Source organism: Phaethon aethereus (assembly GCF_964289735.1).
Source record: "Phaethon aethereus genome assembly, chromosome: 15".
Lineage (NCBI taxonomy): Eukaryota > Metazoa > Chordata > Aves > Phaethontiformes > Phaethontidae > Phaethon > Phaethon aethereus.
Genome location: NC_138591.1, coordinates 6507042 through 6519789, shown reverse-complemented (window position 1 = coordinate 6519789; position 12748 = coordinate 6507042).

Genomic DNA, 12748 nt, shown 5'->3' with positions numbered 1-12748 from the left:
CAGTCCCGCTGGGTAAAATGATACCACATCATCAGCCAGACACTCTTCCCAGGCCTTCCCACGCATACTCATTTTCCCACCTGGATCCATAAAATTACCGAAGGTCTTCGTTGGAAGCCCTTCCTCCAAAGAGCAACTGCACTGACCAAGCTCTGCAGTCTGCCACGGGTCCCTGGTTTGCGAAGGGCAAACTCTGATTTCATCTTCTCCGCTGCGGCACTTGCTGCATGGGGTCATCTTGGACGGCCATGCCATGCCCATGCTGGGAGCACCCACAAACTGCCCTGGGCACACGCTGGGGTGTGATGTAGCCCCAGAGGGAGATACCAGCTCGGGTCTGGAAGCGGTGTGAAAGGCAGTGCTGTGCCAAGCGGACCGAATCCTACCCCTCTGGCCGGCATGGCTATAGACACAGACTTTGGAGACTGGTGTGAGAAGAGACCTTCTGGGTCATTTGATTCAAGTTTCCATTAAACATATAACTACTTAATGTAATTCCCTTCATAAATAAACCAAACCTGATGTTAAAAGCAGTTTATTCCCATCAGAAGGCTGTCCCACAACCCCATTGCTCTCAGGAAAAAAAGACAGCTTCAAGTTTCTAGTTTAAAAGTTTCCCTGGCCATCTGCCTTCAAAGTAGTGTTGTCCTCTGATTTACGTAGTCTCTTCTCACCATGTCCGTATACCCCGCAGCCGAAGGAACCAGGCTAACGGTGCTTTCAACCTGTAAGTTTGAGCTGTTGTTGTCCGGCTGTGTTCTGCAATGGTGGCAGATGTTTCCATCAGACGTTGCGCTGTTCATCTGCTCATGGTCCCATCCTTGGGCTGCGGCTGCCCTTCTCCCCGCCGGCAGAACCTGCCTCTCGCGTTGCGTTTGATGCAAACCCTGGTGGTCTCAAGCCCAGGCAGAGTTTTAGCAGTCAGTGCTCCTTTTAGCACACAGTCGTGCCTGGTACTTGGTAATATGGTCATGCAGCACCTTCCAGCAGGTTCCTTTGGCCAATGGCATGTGCCGAAAAGGGTTTCCCCGGATTGAGCTGAGCCAACTGCCCGGTGTCTGCCAGGGCGGTGCGGGCAGCCAGAGCGTGGAACTCTCCCCCACTTCACTTGTTCTTCTGACTTGGCTGGTTTTGACAGCTGGGGACGGAGGAGTGTTAAAAAGAAGCAAAAAAAATCCAAATACAAAGGGGAAAAGGAAGTCCAGCTATACAAGGTACTTCAAGACCTCTGTATTTACCCAACACTCAAGAACCTGTGAAGTGCAAAGAAAATCACATGCCCTGCTGAGCTTGCAGGCTGATTTTTTTCATACAAAGCACCTACCCAGTGCCCAAGAGGAGTGGGACCCCAGTGATCTCCCCAGGAAGGCTTGCCAAAAAGCAGCGGGGTGAGCTAGGCGGAGAGGAAGAGGCTGGTGTCTTCACTGGCCGGCTGATGCTGCCCTGCAGACTGGGGAGCCGCTGCCAAAGAGATCATGTTTTATGGTGGGGAAGGGAGGAGTTTGCGTATGGATAACAACAGAAATGGCTCTGCGCAGATTAGATGCTCTTAAGGAAGACTGTAAATCCCAAGTCTAGAAACCCACATAGTACAGGCAGCCGTCTTAATAGAAACGAGGATTAGAAATTAGCCGAGGTCTTTAGTGGTATTTTTAGAAGGTTGCTCCTGACAGGTTAGGCTGCTGAGAACCGGAGGAAAGTGCCGAACCCCGTATTACTCAGGAAAGGATCACACGGTGCAGCGTGTGATTAGAGGCTGGCTAGCTTAGCGACAAGGGGGATAGGTGGGTTAGAACTGATTCGGGAGGAATTAGCAAGGGAAATTGCTTGAGAAGCAGAATTTGATTAGGGGCAGCCAACATGGATTTATGAAAGGAAAGCTATGTGTAACTAACTTGCTGGGGCCTGGGGGAGGTACCGTTCCCCGGCAGCTGGCGGCGTGTTGGTTTTATATAACCGGATCTGCGAAGGGGAGGCCTGGCCTTTGCCACCAGAGTGGTGACACTGGGTGGGATGGATGGGGGTCACCTCCCTCCCTTGTCTCTGCATGGTCTTTCCACCTCCTCTTTTCCCCTCTGTCCCTTTTACTCCTTTTCTAGTTTTTTTAGGGGAGAAGAACTATTGCTTTTTCCTTTGTCCTGTGGTTCTGCTCTTTGTCCTTCCTTACCTCTCCCATGGGACCTGGGATTGCCTCTTGGTGGCAATATGGGTGGTTAAATGACACCACCCACCCCGCCTCACCAGCATGGTCTGCCTTAGGACCCATGCTGCATCCTAAAGGGGGAATAAATCACCTCTGAAGAGGATCACAGCCTTCCTCAGCTTCATGGATGTTTGCTCCTTCAAAGAGGGCCCCCAAGAGCTGTTATTTTGGAGAAGGCTAGAATTGCTCTGCAGAAAACAGAAAATTTTTTGACAGCCTGAGACCTGCACACCACTGTCCCCCAGTACGGCCAGTCTGGTCTGGGGGAGGCCAAGCACGACAGAGCAATGGCCAACGGAGACTTGACCCTGCTGAAGGAACTGTCATGCTGCCCAGAAGAGAGAGAGAAGGTCTTCAAAGGCCTTGCCTGTCTTCCCCTGTCATGGCAGCTCTAACTGCATGGCTGGAGAAAGTCCTTGCTGCTTTGCAATGCCATGGCTGACACGATGGAAAACCCAAATGGGACAGCCCAAGGGCAGCTTTGTTTCCTCCTGTGCTGCCAGCCTGCGAGGGCAGGGGGGCATTCACGGGATGGCGGGGGGACGACTGTCCCGCGTCGCTGCCGGCTACGGACACGGCGTGGATGGGGAGCCAGGGATGTGTCTGGCTCCATCCTATCTCTCAGGGCAGGGTCTGTCCCGCTTCCCACCGAGGCGTGACGGGCAGCACAGCCCATGGCCGAGACAGCCGGGTCCGTCCATGTCCTCTCCACCGTGTGTGCCCCGAACTCGTCCCAGCACTGCCTGGAAGACATGGACGAGTCTTCTGTCCTTGGGGTCCCCAGGGCCACCCCATCACCCGCGGTCCTCCTGCATCAGCCGGGAGCACCCTGCTTGCTGCTCCAGCTGCGGAGCCACCGCTGCAGCATTAACATTCAGGTGACTCCAGCTCACGTTTTCCTCTTCCAGCTTTTTGAACTCCAATCCCACCGTCCTGCTTTCGGGCTCATAATTTCGTACTAGGCGCTTAAAACTGAATTTTATTTTTATTGCGATGACCCTGTGGTTCTGCCAGATCCCTCTGTGGAGGAGACATGACATCTCCATTACATAGCTCAGATAAGTGTCTTAAAAAGAGACCACACACAAAGGAACCTAATGGTACCTATTTTTATTAGGTTTATTACAGGAGGGGAAGTAAAGCAGTCCGACCTCCCCACAGGATACTCTGTTAACAGCAGCAGGCAGAGAGGAGAGATCTGTGGAGGCGGATCAGTTTTCCAAGAATATTAGCTACTGCTGCTCTAAAATTAGAGTCTAGGGAGAGCAGACAGGTTGACATAATTGAAAGGGCTGTCTTATGGGATGACATAGTTAAACGAGCCCATGATCAGCTTTAGAGTGACAGCTCAGCGACTTCTTCTAATCCCCAAAGAAGCACTGAGTTGCGAGGCTGTGATTTAACTAGTCCTGAATCTTATCTTGTGATGATGTCAATATTATTAGAACCCATTTCTAAAGAGATGCCTCCAAAATCACTGTACATGAAGTGACTGGTGTTACTGGCACGATTCTCCTGCAGCTTCACCCTGCAAAACCCGTAGTTGATAGAAACACCCTTCTGCTGCCCTTCTTACATACCCGATCCTGCCCCCATGGGCTGGGCTACAGGGGCAGACCCAGAAACAGGATTAAGAACCTCATTTCAGGATAGAGCTGAAAAATGTCCTTGAGCTGCCCATTTTATTCAAGATAATTTAATATCAAACACAAACTAACAAAGTTAGAGGTGAAATATAATAGCAGGAACCCCATATAAAGTAACCTAATCTGTAAGATAAATAGACAACACTTTAGCCTGGGGAGATAGCAAATAAAAGAGAAATATGAGCAGAGCTGTTCTCAATTCATAAGTAACTTTAAAGAGAAATAATGAAGATGAGTTCCCTAACTTTTAATGTGCTAAGAGTCTTCTCAACCAAAAAAAAGGCATTTTGAGTGTTTTCTTCACATACTCTCTCAAGCTGGGCGTCCCCAGCCAAATGCCCTGGATCATTCTCACACAAGCAGACACCCAACAGAAGCAGAAATGGTTCAGAGGAGCCACCCTGCAATTCCTGATGGGGTGGGAGACATCAGGGAGGGATGGAGCTCTTCCGAACCCTCATGCTGGTGGAGCCTCTCAGTTGCCTTTGGCAGCCACCTCCCGCTGCCTTGTTTTGGGTGCAAAACTCAGAGCACCCACTGCCTTCATAGCGACGGTAGCCTGACTTTTATTATTTTAAATTTTTTTACCCATTTTTCATTAGTGCCCACTTTAACTTCAAAGGCCTGGATTTTTCAAGCAGCCTAATGCATTTAGGCACCTAAATCCCATTGAGTTTCAAGTGTGTATCAGCCCGTAGGCTCCTTGGCAAATCCTTGCTAAGTGCCTCAGGGCTCATCGCCGCAGCCGCTGTTACGCTGCCGGATTTACACAGATACCATTACACCAGCATGAGCTCACTTCTTCGATAGAAGAGTCTCTTGTTAAAAACTCCCTTCCTAAATGATGAAGTAAACTGGAAAGGGACTCCTCTGATGGTTAATTTTTGGTGATATATACATGTTTGAGAATGTTAAATTCTCTCTTTGGGTTAAACTAAAAAAAAAAAAAGCTTTACTTTGTAGACTGAACTTCAATTAGAGACCAAACGCTCCTAATCCCCAGCTCTTAGTCCTTCAGGGGAAACCTCAGATTTGGTGTTTTAGAGGTAAAGCCCACCCTATCTCCCACTGCCTCTGATACCCCCTGCGTCTCCAACCCCCTTTTAGAGCATCCAGGCAGGATGCTCTAAAAGGAGCACACTTTTAGAAAGAAGAGGCTTTTGCTTCTTCAGTATCACTGTGTACTGTCTAGGAGGAAGAAAAAAATCAGCAGAATTGAGCTATTTGCTTTGCTGTTTGGGAATGTCCCAACCCAAAAGGAAAGAGCACAGATGGCAGCTGAGCTGGCAGCGGGACCAGGTACAGAGGGCACATAGCTCCGAAAAGGCTATCTCAAAGGGTGGGAAATGTTGCAACAGCCTTTCTAATTGTAATGGAAAAATAAATCCTTTCTCAGGTGATTTCTGGTCACAGATCAAACACTAATGTCTTATAATGTCAGCTGTTGGTACCTAGCGGAAAACAGATGAGGGGTCTCCGTGGCAGACTCCCCTGGGATAACAACTGTCTCCTTGTTGAGTCCATGCTGCAAACGGCACAACAGGACTCAGTCCACGACTATGGAGCCCCAGATTTCCTAGGCACTACCACGATGCCATCAATCAGCAAGGGAAGCCAGACCGCAAATCCTCCTTATTCATTGCATTGCTGGTTTCGAATTAAAGCATTTCACTGAAAACTGAGACCCTATGCTTAAATACTTCAGCTGATGATAATTCAACAGCAGCGCCAAACCTCGGATTGTCTTTGTTTTTCTTTTTTTTGTGTAGATGAAGAGACATCCTTCCTTCCAGTTTTGTAGCACTAAGAAATAAATCTGAACCCTCATAAGTGGAGTTTGGTTTATGCTGTAGTACAGAAGGGGACCAAACCCACTTCTGGTGCAGATGAGCGGGTCTCCTGGGGGTTAGCAGGGGAGGGTGGTCAGGGGAGTCCTGGTAGAGCTTGGGAGCCAGAAGGAAAAGGATAGACGGATAGATCGGGGAGGGGGAAAGGAGCTAAGTAGGGGAGGAGACCCCCTTAACGTATGGATCCCATAGCAGGTAGACAGCCCTAAAGAAATCATCTCCAAAAGCAATGGCTCTGAGCCGGACAGCGTGAGTTGGTGTCCTACCCTGCTTTGCAGCCACTACTCAGACCAGGAGGTAGGACAACAGTTTTAGCTATTTCCCTTGTTTTCCAGAGGGAAGTCCCTCACCTGTCGGTCACAACCCCACATTTACTGGTGGCCTTTGCCAGCCCACGGTGCAGCCACGTCCTTGGAGGCACCAGGCAGCCCTGGGAGATGGTGGAGCACCCGCAGGGTGATGCTCCCCTTGGAAAGATGTCCATCCCACAAGGACAAGGACGTGTGACGTGCGGAGCCGCGTGCCACGAGGTGGCACCATGTCACTGCTAACCCGCACGGTGGGGTCACCTCTGCGGCCAAGGAGCTTCTGCAGGACCCTGCTCGTCTGGCAGGCCTTGGGGCTCCGAGCAGCCCGGTCGCTCAAATCCCCCCCCTGAGCTTTTATTTGTTTGTTTATTTGTTTTAATAACTGGGCAACCCTCCCTTCTGTAAGACCCAGCTGAGGGAGGGGGTGGTGCCACTGCCCTGTCCCGTGGAGCATCCTCCCAGCAGGACCACTCGCCTGCGAGAAGCCTCTGCATCTCCCACAGAAACCTGGGCACCCGACAGCCGCGGTGCCGTCTCCCACTGGTTACGGCTCCCTGCGGGGGGGGTCCTGGGCTCCTGTCCCTGCTGTCACAGTTGTTCGTTGGCACTGGGGGAGACGTCAATGTCATGGTGGCGGTTGCGCCTGGCTGGTGTGTGCTGACGTGCCCGTGAGCGCTGGCTGTGCCCCCCCTTCAGGGACCTGCACGCAGGAGAGCTTGTTTCTCCCACAGAGCTTGATCATGTCAAGGTAGGGAAGATTCAGGTGAGCTTATATCCCTGGAGAACTTTAAACCTCATGTCTCGGCACATTCAGATCACCTCCATCTTGGGAGCTTAGGTGCATCCTGGAGGAAGAAGCAACTGAGCGGTTTTCTGGAGCATGATTTCCACTGTACGTCCCTACATTCTTCTCAGATCCGTTTTGGGGTGCATTCTGGCAGTCTTGGTTTCAGGCTGCTTTCAGCCCCTACCCAGGGCTGTCCCCTCAAACACACGCTGGGACAGAGCTAGCAACTCATTCACAAAACCTGCTCTCAGCACCATGCTTGTCTGCTCACATCTCCTTTTCACTAGGAGATGGGCTGGATTTGCAAGTTTTTCTCATCTTTGCATCCTACCTTGGGATGAGACACTGGTGAAAGCAGGCTGGAAGAGGCAGGGGAGCTTCTCCTCCCGCTGGTGAGGATGGTGGGGACCTGGGGGAGGAAGAGAGCTGCCAGGAAAGCAGGATCCTCACAGCCCAGCTGCTCAGAGCAGCCAGTTTGTGGTTGGGGCAAGAGCTGGGCTCATCAGCACTCGCCTACCGGACTAGTAAACTTGGAAGTTACCAGTGGACGTAGGGACTGTCAAATGGGGAGGACAGAGATAATGCCCGAGTACAGCGAGGAAGACTGAGAGATGAGCAGCAGGGGCTTGGAAAAAAGAGTTTTGATCAGAATGCTTTTTAATGAAGCGCTTGTCCAACAATCCAACATTTGGAGTTTGGCTACTCCGATAACAGCACTAAATAACAGAAGGGACCTGAAGGATAGCCATGCCTGGACCCCACAGTGCAGGAAAGAAATGCAGTGGTTGACAACCCAAAGAACTTGCCCAACAGCCAGTTAGTGTCTTGATGAGGTCCCTGAGCTCCTGACTGCTGAGTTTCCACAGACTAGCCCAGTCCTTGAGGTCCTTCAGCAAAGCCCTGCAGCAGAATGCCCTGTTCTGCTTGGGGGGTACAGCCCCAGGTCCTGCCTGTCCCCACTACTCTGCCCTGAGCTCTCTTAACGCAGACCTAACGTTGGCATCAGTGGGACTGACAGCCCAGATGCTCCACAGAAAACAAGGTGACTGCTGCACCCAAGTCTCGTGTAGTGAAAGGAACACAAGTGCAAGCCACAGGAACCTATTAGCAGAAAATTCCCCAATGGAGGAGAGTTTCTGAACACACTGAGGAAGCTGCAAGTAGCTCCTTCTGCTCTTGCTTTAGAGCATGGAGCAACCAGCCAAAGAAATGTGCACTTCTTTCTAGAAGAGGAAACGGAGGGAGCTGCTCAAAGGGAGCTCTCCTGCATCGGTTTGCTGTCCCTGGCAGTGCGCTCAGCACTGTAATAGAGAGACTGGTAATACCTACATTATTCCTGACACAACGCTTTGCAGCTGAACAATACATTTGCCAATTCAATTTATTCAAACAAGTTCCTTGGGAAGACAGCAAAGCAAATCCAGGTGGCAATTACTGAATTCAGACTCTGCCCTGGACTTGGGGAAACAAAGGGGCAAGATATGAGAGAAATAGCAAGTTCTTCTAGAAATCCCACAACTGCAGAATCTTAAGAGCTTTTAGTCACGTGCTTGCTGGTATTCAGCTGAAAAAAAAACGGTGTCATTGGGCAAGGAGACAGAGCAGCATTGCAATTGCTCTGCTGTAGCACTTAGCACTTTGGAATATCTTTACTACAAAAATTAAATGCTTTTTTGTTTTCTTTTGAAAGCACAGCAGTATTTGGGCTCCACGGCCCATTGCAGTGACATGTAACTGAAGAATACGTACATTCAATGGCTACCAAGACTGACGGCGTTGCAAGTCCCGCTGTGTTGCACACTGTCTAACCATGCCGCAAACAGACAGGGTGGAGGGTGCCTACAAGCTTAGATGAACTAACTGGTTCAGAGCTTGGTTAGACACCTTCAGCCATGTGCTGCGTCTCATCAGATCCCAGACCCTCTTTCCCAGCACACCAGCACGGACACAAGCCCGCAGCCCAGCGCTGGGCCCCGTGCCCAGGACGCAGCTCCAGGAACGGTCTCCTGGGCTGGAGGGAGGGAGAAACCTGCCGGGAACCTCCACTTTAGCCCTGCATGGGCAAGGAGGAAACTCCTAGTTGCAGAAGCACAGCTATGGAAGGTTTCTTCTTTCTAGACCCCACAAACCCCACAGCACCAGCTGCCCCTGCCAAGTTCATGGTCGTGGGGGGAAGCCCCCCAGATCATGCTTCATCTCCCCATCCCACTCCATCCCCAGGGCAGCTTGTAGCTCCTCTCCCAGCAAAGCAGTTACACCAGGGATGAATTTGGCCCCAGATGTAGAATTAGGTTAAGCCAAAAGGTGGCAGCATCTTATTCAGTATCGATTTTGCATGAATATTTCTCCTATTAGCCATTTTTCTTTCTAATCATAGACCGTAAGTTTGTAAATTACAGAGGTGGAGAGTAAATGTATTGCAACCTCTGGCAAATTGATATTTTTGCAGCAACGGTAAACTTTTTCTGATGGCAGATAATTGAAGGGAGCAAACGTCAGATAAAATTCATAAAGATTTGGACCTACTGGAATAAGACAAATGATATTTAATATGCCGAGTTGTAAAGTAATTACCCTGGGCTCACATATAATAAATACATAGACACAGTAAATGGAGTTTGGCTGACCAGGTGCCTTTGACATGGCGCTGCGCAGGGCCCCGTGGCAGCCAGGGGGATGGAGAGGGGACAACCTCGGGTTGGTGTCAGCCCCAGAAATGCCCTTCCTTGAGAGGCGAGGAAGGAGCTGCCTCCCATGTCTGCAGCAGAGCCCTGCGGCCCCGAGCCCTTCTGCTGGGTGCGCAGCCAGGGAACCAGCATTGCCCACAGCCCTTCTACATTTCCAAAGGCACAAGAAGTCCTTGGGTTACCCAGCTTCACCCGTACCTCTCAGCAGGGATCCGCTGGTGCAGGTTCTCCAGCAAACCCACAGCCTCCTGTTCTCACGCTCCAGCCAGTGGACATCACCACCTCACCTCGATCTCTTCCCCCGGCACCCAAGAGAGCAGCTAACAAAGAGGAGGGTGACCCACTCCCTGGGGTGGTCACTGCCCTTTTCCCAGGGGGGACATCCCAACCAGATGGGCATCCCAACCAGAGCTTGATGCCGCTGCCATGGAACGGCAGCACACCTCCCACCTCAGAGGGGAGTTGCAGAGAGACTACAACACTCAAAACCAGAAGGCACTAACTCCCACCTAGCTGCAACGCCATTCCTACCAGCTGGGAAAGATCAGGACATCCTTCTCTTACCCTGAGGAATCACCTCGTCTCCTCTTTTATAGTCCTGCCTTGATCAGCCTTGTGATGGACGCTTCGCCTGCCAGGTCATCTTCGTTGCATGTAGCATCTCACCGTGCTTCTAAGGCACATCCAGACCTCACACACACAAAAAAAAAAAGGCTAGCAGTGCCCTATCCCACTTTTCAAAGCACAATGTCAGCGTAAGCTCCCCTGGCAAGATATGTGCAGCGCTAAAACGCTTTTAATGTTTTAATGCAGGCACCTAGCACTGGCGGCTGTTTGGCAAGCGCCCCACGGTCAGGAAGAAAACGTGCTCAAACACACGCCGAGCTGGGAGGTCCCAACCCAGCCCTTCTTCAGGGCTCCTCAAACACCATCTCAGAGCAGCTGTCGGGAAACCATAAGCCAACAACAGGCTTGTTCGTGCTCCGCCACCAGTACTGCTACTGCTAACGCGCCTCTGTCCCTTTGAAGAAGTTGCTTAGAAATTCAGCAGCAATTATGCAAGCTTTAGTATTAAAAAATGCACGTGGATCTGAAAGCAAATATGAAGCTGCTGCTGTAACGCTAGCTTTAATCTGTCTACAGTCCCTAGAAATTCTCAGTGGGATGTTTGAGAAGGATGTATATGTGTTGACAACATTAAATGATCCATGGCTCAAGGACAGAATTGAAACCATACATCTACTTCATACAGGCACTGATCACTGGGAGAGTGTTTTTCTTAAACTAACCACGGAAGGCCAGACACCTCATCCTCCCCAGAAAGGCAGGGACGGCTCGGGGAACAGAAGGTGCACACACGCTCGTACCGCGTCCCGGTTTGTAACAGAGCTCCAGTGAAAAGGGAGAGACACATGGATACCATCAGCAGGAAAAACGTTATTGTGGCTGCACCATCTTTGAGGGAAATTGAGCGTGTCACTTCGGTGCATCACCCTCTTCTCATCACCTCCCAAAGAGGCAGCGCCGCTCGCACACATCCGTGCAACATCTGGCGAGAGGGCGAGGAGGGGCAGGATGCTGCCCGATTCTCTGGGGCAAAAATTTGCCTGTTCTGCATTACGTGCCCCAGAGCGCAGGCTCGGATGCCCGCGTGCCTCGGTGCCGCCCGCGGCACTGCAACAAGCTGCGAGAGCCACCAGCAGCGACTGCCTCGCTCTCGAAAGCTATAGCTTTTTCTATATGTGAAATTCCCAAGGACAAGGAAAAACTGGCAGACAACAAGGAGGATTAGCTGGTTCCCCAAGGAACGCAAGAAACGCTGCAAGATTGTATCGTTGCCCGTTTCAGTGGGGCGATTAGGCGGTATTTGATGCTGGGAGGATGATTTCTGTTAGGCTGTTTTGCGAGCGTTAGCCTGTTAACAGGAGGTGGTGGGAAGTCATGTTTCCCCAGATGCAGTAAAGCCTGACTCCTTGAGACTGCAGTCTCCTTGCCCCCAAATCCTGCCCTGCCCCAGGGCAGCGCTCTCCTTGCCCTCCCTCCGAAAGCTGGGTGCTGATGCTCTCTGGCTCTCGCTGCTTTGCGGCGCAGCGCTGCGAGCTGCGTGGGGGGACCCTCGCTCCCTGGCTCTCCTGCTGTCCCAACCCCCTCGCCCTGGTCCCCAGCTCAGGTACTGGTTTCCATCATTTCAACTATTGCCAAACTGAAGGGTATTTCTTTGCTCCTTCGTTTACGCTGAATGTTTATTTAATAGGCTGGCCAGCTTCAATTAGGTCTGTGATTACTCACAGATGACAGCTCCAGCATAACAATGTTTACTCTCAAACTCTATCTCCAAGTGTAGCCTGTGATATATTTAGGGAGAAAGTATAAAACCATTAATGTTGAAATAACTCTACCTATGGGACTGAAGTTTCTTTTTAAACCCAAACAGCTGGCAACCAGCTAAAAATGTACCAGGGATATCAACCCCTTTCACCTGGAGATTTAGTTACCCCGGTGAAAGCTTCATTTGGTTGAGTTCTGCACATATCTTTGCCTGACGCGTGGAACTCCTTGCTACAGCGTCTGTATTGTCTAACAGCCATAAGCGCATTTTCTGGTCTGTGGTTGGATGAAACCCCTGGATGATTTGTTCGTGGAGCACCATGGCTGATGGCTGGAAGTCAAATGCAGCATCTTTGGGTCTGATGTGTCCCCCTGCCACACACCTAAGGTGCTTGGGGTGCCTTGGCAGGAGGATGTGTCACAAAAGGAATATCCAAAGCCATCACTTGGGCGTGGTTTTACTTCTTGGGAATAGTCAATGGGAGTTCCTGGTCTCCTTGGCTCTGGAAATTGCATTTTTAGACCCCAGGGTCTGTGCCCTCGCGGGGGGCCCAGCCTGACCGCCCTTACAAGCTTGGTACCCAAACCGCTGGCTGGGTGAGAGCCGCAGTAGGAGTGAAAGGAGTGAGGAGAGGCGGCTTTGGGGAGGCTCAGAGGCAGAGGATGGCTCTCCCTCATCCCACCGCCCACCTGCCACGGGGGCTGGACTGGCTGTGCAAAAGCATCCCAAGGAGAGAGTCCCGCCTCTCTCGTAGTATCTTATAGTGAAAACAGCTTCTATACATCCCCGTAGGTTAATCAGCTGCTTGGAGGCCAATTAGTGCCAAATGCTCTTATCGAGAAGACGTGGCTGGGTGCGAAGCCAACGGCCAGGCGCACCAGCCAGCATGTCCAGCTCCTGCCCAGGGCACAGCCTGGTCCTTCTCTGAGCCCTCCAGGCCC